The sequence below is a fragment of the Phoenix dactylifera genome, chromosome 1, assembly GCF_051530095.1.
Source record: "Phoenix dactylifera cultivar Ajwa chromosome 1, Ajwa_hap1_PhDact_Kaust_v1.1, whole genome shotgun sequence".
In the NCBI taxonomy this organism is placed as follows: domain Eukaryota; kingdom Viridiplantae; phylum Streptophyta; class Magnoliopsida; order Arecales; family Arecaceae; genus Phoenix; species Phoenix dactylifera.
Genome location: NC_143190.1, coordinates 12,576,393 through 12,590,646, shown reverse-complemented (window position 1 = coordinate 12,590,646; position 14,254 = coordinate 12,576,393).

The window sequence follows — 14,254 nt, the reverse complement described above, 5'->3', positions numbered from 1 at the left end:
TCCTCGGCCGCTTTTCTTCGTCTTCTTCCTCGCTTCCTCGTCTATTCATCCTTCTTCATCTTTCCCACCATGAGTGACAGTGAGATTAACGCCTAGGAGGGGAGGTGGTCGTCGGACCCATCTCTCCAGGCTCGACAGTCGTTGCCTTCGGCCGAGTCCGAGGTCCAATCGAGTCCAGACCACGAGGTATCCATCCTCACACAAGAGGAGATGGACCTCGTCCGAGCCCAGCATTTTATTCTTTCCGAGTTTGTCCTCAAGCTCGCCATCCCCAGTGACCGGGTTATCCGACCTCCTCCTCGACTTAGCATGTACGAGGAGACTCTGAGGGCCAGGCTGAGACTACCTCTCTACCCTTCTTTATCAAGCTGATGAGGGCCTATAGCCTCATCCCGAACCAACTAGTCCCAAACTCCTAGCGGGTCCTCGTCGGCTTCCTTTCTCTTTGTTTTCTCTAGGGCATCTAGACCTCGATTCTCCTCTTTCAGGAATGCTTCACTCTAAAGAAGCATCTTCGAGACAATAGCTTGTGGTATTTTCTCTTCGAAAAGACCGCCAGTCATGATATGATGTATTGTACCGTACCAATATCGGTACCGATGGTGTACTACACTCGGTATGCTGACGTACTGCATACCATACCGTACCGACACTATGATAGTATGGCACCGATACAGGATTCGATACCGGTACGGCGAACCTTGTCGCCAGTTGCTCCGAAGTACTCCCTCCTCCATCCACAGATGTAAAGGGAGGTTTTTCTTCATTTTTCCCGAGCAGCTATGGTGGTTTGAGACCGTATGAAGGAAACCTCGAAGAAATTTGAATCGGCCCCAAAAGCTATCTAATGGCGATCAAAAGGCATTGGACAAGCGTCTCTAGTCTTGATCCGAGATTCCTACATTGTAGGAGTTGTTGTCCAAGGAGATGCTGATCAACATCGGTCTGAGCTCAGCCGACCCCTAGGGTAAGTTACTCCTGAATTTTTCTTCTACTTTCTCACCTTGTCACATTCCTTTCCGACCTTGTCCTCGGTTCTGCAGTTCTCACTGCCATGAAGACTAACCTCGTGTCGATCCGTCAGAGGAGGAAGATAAAAAAGAGGTTAGTCGCGACCACTGAGGGTGATGCCCCTCAAGGGAAAAGGTCTGGGGGGAGATCTCCTTGGCTTGTGCTATCGGAGCTACCATCGAGGCCTCGGTTCCTGAAGTCTACCCTGAGGTGCCTGTACCTTGGGGGGAGACAATGGTGCTTGACGTTGGGGCCGAGGTTGTGTCGCTAATCAGGTCAGCCCCTTCGGAGGAGGTTGTCCTCGCTCAACCCCGCATTGCCGCCATGCCTCCACACTGATTGTCCTTGGGGGCCCTCACCTCGGCTCGGTCAGATCCAAGTCCATCTATTCTTGAGGAGGGCCCTCCAGCTCCGGCCCATGTCTCCAAGATCTACTCCCCAGGGTGGTCCGTCCAAGAATCAGATTTAGCTCTAGCGACCCCCAGGATGGTGAAGGAGTTAGTCCAAGCCATACGGCTCCCAGTCGACAAGGAGGTAATGCATTGTGATAGCGCCAGTAATTTCTTCAATGAGGCCTTCACTATAGTCATCCAGGTATGCTTCTAACTTACAAACCTCCACTAAATTCTTCACTTCAGCTACTGACCCTTATTCTTCTTTTCAGCATGCCCATGAGATCAGCTATGCGCATGAGATGCTCATGATGCTCGCGAAGCGCAGCTCGGTGCTCAGGGCGAAGGGGGAGGCTACCGAAGGGCGCGCCCATCTAGCCGAGGAGGTGGCAGAGGATGAAGACAAGATTGAGTTGGTAGAATCTCTGTCTTGGCCATACAAACCCAAGTAAAAATGAAGGAGGCCCAACTGTCCACGAGCATAGAAGCCATCAAAGCTGCAAAGTAGAGGGTCGTGGAGCTTTCTGCGAAGCTAGTGTGAGCCGAGCAGAAGGCTGCTAAGGCCAAACAGCAGGCTGCCGAGTCTAGGGAGCAAGCCACTTGCGCTGAGGCAAAGGTCGCGAATGCGGTCGAGGAGTAATGTGTCTCGGAGGAATTCCAAGAGAAGATCATGGAAAATGCGACCGACACCTTCGAGAAGGGCTTCGAGGAGTGACGAGCTCGAGCTCAATGACTCTTCCCATAGATGGACATCTCTGGCCTTGACGATGATGACGACGACGTTGGTGAAGGCGGGGGCGATAAAGTCAGCGACGATGATGGCGGTCTCGAGAGTGGTGGAGGTAGAGAAAGTGAGGAATGAAGTCATGCCTTTCCATTTGTTGTTCTTTCTTCCTTTTGCTCGGATTAGCCGAGCTCGATGTACTTTTTTTTTGTTCAGCCTCTACTAAGGTCAGTATAAAAGTTCAAAATATAATGAAAGTTAAGAATTTTCAAAGTACTTTCTTGGCTTCAATTTTTGTCCTCATTGTTTGTCTTTTCTCCGAGTTCAAATCGTTGCCCCAAGCTTCGACCTTCTTTTGTAACTCTTTTTGCTCGACTTCTGTCGAGATCAATGTATATACTAAAAGATAATGAAAGTAAACAATTTTTCAAAATACCTAACTTCAGTCTTTACTTGTGTTGTTCATTTCTTGGTTTGAGTTTGGGTTGTTACACTAAACGCTTCTCCTTAGGGGCTTTAGCTTGTCTTTGGCTCCTCGGTCAATCTTTTCAAAGTTTGGCTCCCTAGAAATTTTGAGTGAGCTCGGCTGAAAGAGGTCCCAGGTCAACCTGGGGTGTCTCCTTTATTGGGCATCTCCAGACTATGATCCTAGAGGCATCCTTGGACTATGGTCCTAGAGGAATTTCGAGTGGGCTCGGTCTTTAGGAGGTTCCAGATCAACCCGGGGTGTCTCCTTTCATCTCTAGACTACGATCCCTGAGGCATCTCTAGACTATGGTCCTAGAGGAATTTCGAGTGGGCTCGATCTTGAGGTGGTCCCAGGTTGGCCCGAGGTGTTTCCTTTCATCTCTGGACTACAGTCCCAAAGGCATCTCTGGACTAAGGCTCCAGAGGAATTTTGAGTGGGCTTGGTCTTGAGGAGGTCCTAAGTCGGCCCGAGGTATCTCCTTTCATCTCTGGACTATGGTCTCAGAGGCATTTCTCGACCATAGTCCTAGAGAAATTTCAAGTGGGCTCGGCCTTAAGAAGGTCTTAGGTCGACCCAGGGTGTCTTCTTTCATCTTTGGACTACAGTCCCAAAGGAATTTTGGATGGGCTCGGTCTTAAGGAAGTCCTAGGTTGACCCAAGTTGTCTCCTTTCAGTTCTATACTATGGTCCCAAAAGCATCTCTATACTATGGTCCTAGAGGAATTATAAGTGGGCTCGGTCTTGAGAAAGTTCTAGGTTGGTCTCCGGGTTGTCTCTCTTGTTAGCCATCTCTGGAGTTTTTACCCTCAAAAGAATCCCAAGCAAATTCGGTTTAAGGAGGCCCTAGGTATCCTCAAAGGGTCTCCTTTATTGGGGCCCAAGCATCCCTGGGGTATCCCAAGTCGAATCCGGTTGCCATAGTCATCCTATCTAAAAGACAAATACAACAGGAGAATTTTTATTAAAAATAAGTCTAGACTATAATGAGCCTTACTGATAATAGGTGCAAAGGTTGTCGGAGTTCCAAGTCCGTGGAATCATGATGCCATCAAGCTACTCCAACCTATATGCTCCTAGCCATATAACTTCGGCTATTCGATATGGGTCTTCTCAATTTGGGCTTGGATTTTCGAGTTCTTCTGGTCGGGATGCTTCAATCTTTCTCAAGACGAGGTCATCGGATCGAAAGAGCTTGCTTTTAACCCTGGAGTTATAGCACCGAGCTGCTTTCCGCTGGTATGCTGCCATGCAGATTTGAGCTCATTTTCTAGTTTCTTCCAGCAAGTTGAGGTTGGCTCGGGGCTGATCTGAGTTCGTTTGGTCATCGAAGCCTTCTACCTGGAGTGATGGAAGCTCGATCTCCAGTGGGATCACTGTCTTCATTCCAAAGACAATATTGAAGGGCATCTCTCTCGTGGGGATGCAATGTGCCATGTGGTATACCCACATGACACTATATAGCTCTTCAGCCCACAACCTTTTTGCTCGATCAAGCCTTGCCTTTAGCCCCTCCAAGATAGTCTGGTTGGTCATCTCAGCCTCTCCATTGGTCTGCGGGTGTGCCACCTGTTGGAAATTTTATCCTAAATGTCAATCGTCAGCATGTTGATTATTGAATTTTGTAAATGAATTGACATATTAATAAAGTGTTATTTGGCATTATTCATCATTTCATCTTCAAATGAACTCTTATATGATGAAGTTCTTAGGAATTATGTTATAATAAAGAAGGATTTATCTTTGAGTCCTTAAACTTGTTCGCGACCAAATGATATTTTATTACTAGGACGACAGCATTATCGAGATTAGGTCGTTGTGTGACATATACGTTGGTTGTCCTCTTAACTAAGAAGTGTGGAGACACTGATATGCCACACAGGTGAAGTGTAAGAGTATATTTCACTGAACGTGACCAATTCCGAAATGCTCTACTGTCAAGAGATGTTCCGAGTGGATATGAGTATAAGTTTGGCCCTCTGACCTGAGACCGCAACTTGTGACTAGCAAGCAACTCACTATACTTTGGTACTGGACTACCTGAATTTCTAATTCAGTGACGGAAGGTCACTGGGTGCAGTCAAGTACTTGCGTAGTCAATTGTGAGTCGAGATGGAATTGACCCCTTCTGAAAATAGGAGATAACGTCTTGTGATTAATTTAGCAAAATCTTAGCTAGGGTAATCCCAGTGAGGAGTCACGGGATATCTAAAGTTAATCACATAATGGATGTACTAATTATAGGGTTGACAGTGAGCTCTAAGTCATCCTGGCATTAGGAGTTAAAGGGATTGAATTATACAATAACCATAATCCAGGATTCCAGAATATTTGCTTCGCATATATTCGGCCTATCTAGACGTCGGGTACCATTACTAGATGGTCACATCGATTAGTGTAGGAAGACATTCCTATACTACCGGCTTAGGTTCGAACCTATGAGGTCACACGCATAGAAGTTTCCTGATTAATCAAGATGACTGATAGATGATTGAGAATCATTCAGGAATAATTTGGTCAATTCGATTGAAAAATTATCCTATAAAATAATTAAAATAATTATTGGAGGATTAATTAGTAACTAGATTACTAATAAACTCTATTTGATTCAGTAATTGGACTAAGGATGAGCCAAATTGAATTGGATTCAATTCTGGGCTCAATCAGTATTTTTGACCTGATTGGATTAGGTCTGAATCAAGAGGACTTAGGTTGATCAAATTAAATTAGATTAAATTTGTGCTTAATTAGGGATTGACCTAATTGGATTAGGTTCAACCCAAGGTAATTGGACCATCCTAATTGTTAGGATTTAATTTAATTAAATGGGTTTGATCTAAAACTGTTCGGATCTTAAAATCCACATGTCAATGCATGGCGCCATAAATTAATTTTTTAATATGATTAAAAATTAATTTAATTTATTTAATGGTGCCATGGGACATGTGGCACATATCAGGGACCTCCTTCATCATCAGATGGGGTGACATGGAGAGATAAATTCATGAAAAGAATTGGATAAGATCAAATTATCTTTCTTCATGGCATATGTCATCTTTATCTTTATCTTTATCTCACTTCTAATTAAGTTTGAATTTCAAATTTAAACGCCACAAAATCACCACATGACTCTCTAATCTGGTTGTGGGCATGAAAATTCGAAATTGAAAGAAAGAAGTGACGACATGATGAATGGTTTAGATTAGATCAAGCTTCATCATGTGATGGCACATGAACTTGAATTTTGAATTTAAAATTCAAAACCCCACAAAATCCTCTCCAAATATGGGATGGTTGGCGTGAAGTTAGAGAGGAGAGAAATATTAAAAGGACGTCCATCAGCTGGTGGTCGAATTCAAGGAAAAAAGAAAGAAAAAAAGAAGAAAAAAAGGGAAGAAACCTAATGCATGAAAAGAAAAATCAGCCTTCCACTCGCCATTAGTTAATCTACTAAGTTCATGTTGCCATAGCTGCTAGGGATCCCTAATAAGAGTCTTTAGATCAGATCTAAGTCCTCTTCAATCTCTCTAAACCTTTTCTCCAAGTTCTTCCAAGAAGGCGGATCAAAAGTTGATAGCGTTAGGAAGATCAAATTTCAGCCTTAAGAAATTCTGCGTAAGCTAGTACTTCCGCAGGATTGGATCTCTCCAGAAACTTCATGTGTACTTCTCGTAGAGGCCATTCGTGTGCGTGGCTGCGAAGTCAATGATCAGATCTATAAGTTTCATCCATCATAAAAGGTATTAATCCCATATCAATCTTTTATTTTGGTGTCAGGGTCTAGGTCCGATTCTCCGAAGTTTTACCCTCCTTTGGGGCTCCTCACAGAGTTATCTTCAGAATCCATTCGATGGATATTCGGAGATTAATCGGAATAGAGTGTTTAACTTTCAGATCTGATAGTTAATGATGTATAAAGTTTTAGCATAATTGTTTAAACGATTCCGGCATAATCCTATGTGTTCTTACAGTGCTAATTTCTAGATTTGATCTTATAAGGATGCACGAATTAAATTGTTTGATTCGATTTTTTCGCTGCGTTTTTTGAAACTTAAAAAGAACTAAGTACGTAGGCAACCCAATCAGGTTCAGCCATGGTTTTTAAAAAAAAAAAATTCAGCATGCTTAACACCGAAGAACCTAGGTTCACTTTCACCGCCGAGGTGAACTGGTGGTTAATCCCGAGTTCAAAGCAAAACTTCTTGAATCGGGCATTGTCAAATTGATGCCTGTTGTCTATGATGATCACCTAGAGAAGTCCGAATCTGCAAATAATGGCTTGCCGGACGAAGTCTCGAACTTTCGCCTCGGTAATCTGAGCTACTGGTTCGACTTTTGCCTATTTAGTGAAGTAGTCTACCACCTTGAAGAGAAATTTGCACTGCTCTGTTGCCAATGGAAAGGGTCCGAGGATGTCAATTCCCCATTGTGCAAAAGGCCAAGGGGTGCTAATCAGCATCAATAGCATAGCTGGTCACCGTTGGATGCTTGCATAGCGCTGATATCGGTCACACTTTTTGACAAAGTCGGCCACATCCCTGTGCAAGGTCGACTAATAGTATCCTTACCACAGAATTTTGTAGGCCAAAGACCTGCCCCTCAGGTGATTGCCACAAATTTCCTCATGCACTTCTGAAGTACATAATCTGCCTTGGTCGGACGCAGATATTTGAGGAGCGACAGCAAGAACGATCTCCGATATAACTTGTCATGAAGGAGGACATAGTGCGAGGCTTGGTGCTTTATCCAGCAAGCTCTAGCTCAATCTTCAGACACTTTTCTGTCCTTCAAGAAGTTGATGAGAGGATCTATCCAGCTTGGCTCATCGATGCTCGGTGCCTCCAGGACTTCGAGGGAAGTGGACTTCGTCAGCTCGGTAGTCTTCGAGGTGGCCAATCTTGACAACAGGTCGGCCCTTGTATTCTCTGTCCGAGGGATCTGTTATATGTAAAAACTATAAAAAGCTAAGGTGACGTCCTTTACCTTTTGTATATATTTGATCATCGACGGTCTCCAGGCCTCGAATTCTCCTCACACTTGGCCGACAACCAGTTGCAAGTCGCTAAAGACCTTCAGTTGCTAGCTTCGAGCTCCTTAGAAAGCTTGAGTCTGGTGATGAGCGCCTCATACTCATCCTCATTATTTGAGGCCAAAAACTCGAATCGTAGGGCATACTATATGATTACTCCATCCAGACTAGTGAGGATAAGTCCTACCCTGCCACCCCCAGGCCCGACGACCCATATACGTGCAGAATCCACGACCGCTCTGTGGTCTTCTTTCTGGGGAGCTCTGTAGGGTCTTCATCTAGGATGGTGCATTCCACCAGAAAATCTGCCAGTGCCTGTGCCTTAATAGATGGTTGAGGTCAATATTCGAGGTCGAACTCTCCAAGATCCACTGCCCACTTTGCCAACCGACCTATATTTCAGGCTTTTGCAGAATCTATCTTGTTGGTTGGTCGGTTAGGGCTGTCATTGAAAGGGCTTGGAAATATAGTCGGAGTTTTCGAGCTGAAGCAATAAGTGCATAGATCGTCTTCTCTAGTTTGGAGTATCTCATCTCGGCATCGCGCAGAATCCAACTTATATAGTAGATCAACTTCTGGCATTTCTTTTTCTTCTCGTACCAAAATCGAGCTCATAGTAGGAGAAATGGCTAAGTATAGGTAGAGCATCTCTCTGACCTATGCTTTAGTGAGGAAGGGCGACAAGCTAAGGTACTCCTTAAATTGCTCTAAGGCCTCTTGACACTCGTTGGTCCATTGAAAGTCCTTCGGGTGCTTCAAAGCTTTGAAGAATGGGAGGCAGCGCTCTGCCAATTTGGAGATGAACCTCATGAGTGTGGCCATTCGTCTAGTTAGTCATTGGACTTCTTTGATATTCTTAGGGAGCTACATTTGTTGCATAGCTCGGATTTTCTCGGGATTCGCATTGATGCCTTGCTGCATCACTATGAATTCTAGAAAATTTCTCGAAGTAACCCCATAAGCATACTTCGTCGAGTTGAGCTTCATATTATACCTTCTCAAAGTCACAAAGATCTCCTCTAGGTTGGCTGTGTGATGCTCTACTACTCAACTCTTCATAAGCATGTCTTCCTTGTACACTTTTATATTTCGGTCAATCTACTCTTTGAAGATCTTATTGATGAGGCGCTGGTCAATCGCCCATGTATTTTTTAATCGAAAGGGCATTACCTTATAGCAGTAGATGCCTTTGTTGGTGAGGAAGGCAGTTTTCTCCTCGTCCCTAGGTGCCATTTGAATCTGGCTGTAACCGGAGAAGGCATCTATGATTATCAATTGCTGGTATCCAAAGGTTGCATCCATGAGGTGATCAATCCTTAGGAGTGGAAAGGTATCTTTTGGGCAAGCTTTAATCAGATCGGTGTAGTCGATGCAAACTGGCCACTTTTCATTAGATTTCTAACAAGTACAACATTGGCTAGCCAATCAAAATAGCTTCCTCACGGACAAAGCTAGCTCTAGGAGCTTGTCGACCTTCTAGTTATGATCTGCTGCCTTTTCAGGGTGAAGTTTCTTTACTTATGCTGCACAAATCAGTGAGTCAAGTCCACGTTCTGCTTATGAACCATCACCTCAGGACTTATGCCTCGCATGTCGGTGACCGACCAAGCGAAGACATCGGCATTGGCCCGGAGGAAGCCGATCATCCTGACCTGGTCCTTTTCATTTAGGCTCGAGCCAATCTACACGGTTCGGCCAAGCTCGTCATTCTTCAGGGGGACCATCATCAGCTCTTCGGCCAATTCTCATCGCTGCTCCTTGAGCTTGTCCCTTGCGGCCATATAGCATTGACAAGCTATCATCTAGTCACCTTAGATTTCTCTCATTCTACTCCTCGTGGGGAATCACATGAGCAAGTGGTACATGGCTCGAAAAGCATTTAGGCCTGCTCGGCTCAGGATTACGTTGTAGGCCGAGAGAACTCGAACCACAAGGAAGTCTAGCCTCAAAGTGTTACTTTGAGGTTCTTGTCTCGCGGTGACCGGCAGATTGATTACTCCTTCTACGAGAATTGACTCTCCCAAAAAGCCGACTAAAGGAGTGTTGACCTTTCGGAGCTGTTCGACTGGTAGCCTCATTCTTTGAAAAGCATCGTAAAATAACACATCGGTCAAGCTTCTCTTATCAAGAAGTATTCTTTTTACATCATATTTTGTGATAGTAAAAAAAATGACTACAACGTTATCATGAGGAATCCGTACTCCTCCCAGGTTGGCATCAAAGAAGGTGATGACGTCCCCTGCATGTCGTCTCTTCAGGGTAGTTTCAGCCTCTTGGGGAGCTCGACTACTTGAGGTGTCTGGGACCGCAAGAGGTCCACTTAGGGTAGTTTCAGCCTCTTGGAGAGCTCGACTACTTGATGACGCCTGAGGTCGAACGATTGTCAATCGGCTTTAAAGATGGCGGATTAGAGACTGAAGCAAGCACTCTTATGACAAGGTGAGGAAGCCCTCGGCTCCTTTCTCTCTTTGTGTCCCCTTTGGCTCCTTAGGGAAGTCTTCCGCTAGCAAACTTGTGATAGGAGGTCATGGCTTCCTCCACATTCGCATATTTGTCTACACATGCTAGCATTGCAGCGAAGTCCATCGGAAAGAGCTTTTCTAGAGAGAAGAGAAAGCGCGATGGTTGCAGACCACTCTTTATTGCCAACATCGCGATCGACTGATCTAAGACACGGACCTCCAGTGTTGCCGCATTGAAGCGGCCAACATAGTTCCTAAGGAACTTTTTCTCTTACTGCTTGATGTCGAGTAGCACGTCCGAAGAGGCGAGCAAGCTGGTCGAAGAAATGAAAAGTTTTGGACCGAAGCCCAGAGAACTAAAACCGAGTGCGAATGGTCGTCGGAAACATCTTGCACAACATGACGTCGGTAGCTCCGCATAGCAACATGAGAGCATTGAAGCTCTCCAGGTGGTCTAGGGGATCAATGGTGCCATCAGACGACTCCACTTGGGACATCTTGAACCAAGGTGGAATTGAATCCTTCATGATCTATTGGGAGAAGGATTTCAAGAAGAAGTTGAGGTCGTTATTTGCCCTTGGAACCTATACTTTGAAAAATTAGATATGTCGGCCCATTTTTCTCAATTTTTCTATCGAGGTCGGCATCCCATTGAGGCAGGAGCTCCACGTAGTGAGGAGGTGAGAGGCTCAGAGCGGAGTCTCCACTAGAATGGGGGCTTGAAATACACTGTTTCTCATCCCAACCAGAACTACTCTACTGAGTGTGTCGACTCTAATGCAACTGCTCGAGATCTCGATCCTGAGAACGGTGGCTAGCCAGGCGCATGCAGTGCGCTGATGAATGAGAGTGGTGACTGGGCTGGCCGGATTCCGATTGGATTGGCTCCAATCGTGCTGTTGCCTACTGTCGGCCTTAGACTATCACGGTCGGCGACTGCACCTGCTGACCGAGTAAGTTGAACTACTCATTGCCCACCAACGTGGTAGGTTGTTTTGGCAGAGCAGGTTTCGGGCTCTGTAATGACCCTCGAGAGGTCAGAGCATAGCATTATGAAGCATATGATGTTGCAGGCTCGTCGTGACCTCATACTGGTTATCTTTTTCTTTGATTGATGTTGATGTAGCTGGGGACATGCCCTTCCTCTAAAGTCAATTTATTGTCGTTGGATCCAGACCAAGGTTGAAGCGCAGCTCAGGCGATCCTGAGATTGGCTAGAACCGAGCTGAGCAGGCTGGCCGAGGCATCAATGGTTAAGCTCCTCCGGAGATGGCCTGCAAGAAATCCATTTGCCAGAAAGTTGCCAACCGAGGCGTCATTGGTTGAGCTCCTCCGGCCAGGTAAAGGTCGGTAGAATAGCTACAACATGAATGTCAATCTGCGTGGGCGACATGTAGCGCTGGTTGGGCAAGACTGCAGTGCTGCCATGATTGCAGACTGGCAAAGCTGTCGGTTGTTAGGATTGTTAGTTCTTGTCGACATATGTTGATTGTTCTTCTCGGTTGATTGGCTCCTCGGCTAGTTGGCTCCTCGACAGGGGTAAAAGTCGTTCACCTCGGGTAGTCCCAGGGACGACAAGGTCATGGAGAGGTTGGTCTTGTCTGAGGTCAAGTGTCCAAAATTTTTTCTATCACTACCAAAATCCAATTTGCTGGATGAAAAACCATTGGCGGATCTGTGCTCCGAGAAGAGGAAGATCCTAGCTATGCCTACTGCCTTTCACACGAGAAGAGAGACAGAACTTAGAGATCGCTAGAGCAAATCTAACTTGGGGCCCTCCAATGCTTAAGTCAGACTAGGCTATGAGAAACAACAGGAGGAGGAAACCAGAAAAGTGTAGAGAGAGTTGAGAGTATGTATTTTCTCTGTGCATGTTTCGCATTTGGCATCTTGGGTCTCCTTTTATAGATGAAGAGTCTATATCCTACTAGAGTTTGGCTCTAAGGTCCGAAGTCGAGTGGAGAACTATCTTGAGACTTTTTTTATTCGGATTAGCCTAGAAATATGAGTCTAAGCAAGTTTGATGTTGGCCACATCACATGCCCCTACTTCCGTGCCTAAGCCTTTCATTTAGTTCGGGCTAAAGAAGTAGATGGATGAGTCGATATTAGGTCAAGTATGATCCGCCTCATCTCGCTAATTGTTTAGGTCATAGAGCTTACCTATTTAGCTCATAATGACTTTAAGCGGTATGTGTGAGTTTTTGGTAGGCCGATTTGGATGCATTAATTTGGAATCCAAAGAGGCTGACGGTTTGTATGACAGGATAGGTGGTATCTTGTCAAGTCAGAAATGTGATTAGGCACATAAAACTATGATTATATTGGGCCATTGAGATTTTCTTGTTCTAAGAGCCATTGGGGCCGACTTCTTATATCAACAGCCGTTGAAGTCGGTTCTTTAACTTGAAAGCCATTAAGGTCGGCTCTTTACCCTTTGCCCCTCGATCCGACCTTTAGAGGCCTCAAACTTGGAGGTCAGCTTTTGTAAGCTATTATTGCTTGAGATTGGTTCATAAAGGCCATGGTCCCCTTGACGTCGGCTTAAAAGCCGTTATGGTCAAGGTCAACTGCCAGACCCTTGCCCCCCATTCCTAACCTTAACTCTAGTAGTTGTTGTTAAGTAAGGCAGGCTTATCTTTGCCTTACCCTCTAGATTGGTCGGAGCCATTATCGAGCCTAGACGAATCTAGGGCTTTTCCGCATGCCGAAGCTACCTTCGTGTTTAAACAAATCTAAAGCCACCTTCGTGTTTGAACGGATCTATCTTTTCTACATCTGAGAATTTAATTGATGAGAATTAAATTATTTTTTTTTAACACTTACAGTTGAATAAAAAAAAATCTGTCATAATGCTTGAAGTCGTGTTGCTAAGCCTTGTGAATAGCTAGGTAATGTTGTAGTCCTCTTTAGGCCAGCTTAGAAGCCGATATGGCCTGAAGCCGGCCACTAGACCCTTACCCGCCATTTCCAGCAATAGGAGACCGAGCTATTAGAGTTTTGCATATTGGATCTTCTCTAGGTCATCCTTACTTGGGTTGGCATTAGGCAGTTGTAGCTATGTGAGATCACTCTCCCTTTACCTTCGCCTTTGGGCTAGGTTCAAACAAGATGCTGGCTGATATCCGTGCCTAGACTGATCAAGAACTTCCTTCTTCCGCCGACTTTAACTCATGACCGATCAAGCCAGGCTACCACTTTCATCTGACCTAGCTATAACTATAAATTTCCTCCTCCTGTTGGACTGTCACTTTCATCCAACCTGGCCAAAGCTAGAATTTTCTTTCCTCAGTTAATTTTCTACCCAATTGGCCAAGCCAAGCAGGATCACTGATGATCCGAGCCTAGCCGAAGCTAGGTTTTTCTGCAATAGCTGGTTTTGCTCACAACTGTGAGATCAAACGTACTAGTTTCATCAAACCAAGCCGTAGTTAGAATTTTACCTCGGCTAATGTTAAAGCACCACCTATGATCCAAAGGCGGTAGTTCTCACCTTAGGTTGAGGACGCCATAGTTCCCACACCCTGAAAGACAATTTTTATAGTTCGACCTTGAAGACTTGAATCCCCAAAGATATTTGCACATCATCTAGGAATAATCTAAGCTGAAACAAAACTTTATTGATAGCAAGTAACAATAAAACAAAATTTCAGTATTATATATCTTAGTGATGGCTCAGGTATTTCAGTATTATATATATCTTACTGATGGCTCAGGCTTTTAGGTCTGCCTTCCGAGCAAAGATCTTCCAGGCGCATACATACATCCTCAATCTGTTATCAGAACTCTCGAACAAGATGTTTTTTAATAGCTCGAGCTTGCTTGAAATTAAATTTGCTAGCTTGAGCTAGTTTTGAAATTATAAGTGGCGCTAAAGGCTTGGCTCATGTTCACCTCATTCCCACCCTACAAACAATGGAAATCTCTAAATAAAGAATTAGTGAGGATATGAATTTATGAGCTCCTTTGGAGAAGGCATCTTGGAAAGCCAATCACAAGCCATCATCCGATATAAGTACCACAAGAAGCGAAAGAGCAAATGATAACATGACAAGAAATCTGTTTCTTTTTTACGTACCTTTGATATCTTTACCGACAACTGCCCTGCCTGAGGAAAGAAACACACTTGAACATATGTACAGTTCTGATTTAAATTTCAAGCATTCGACAA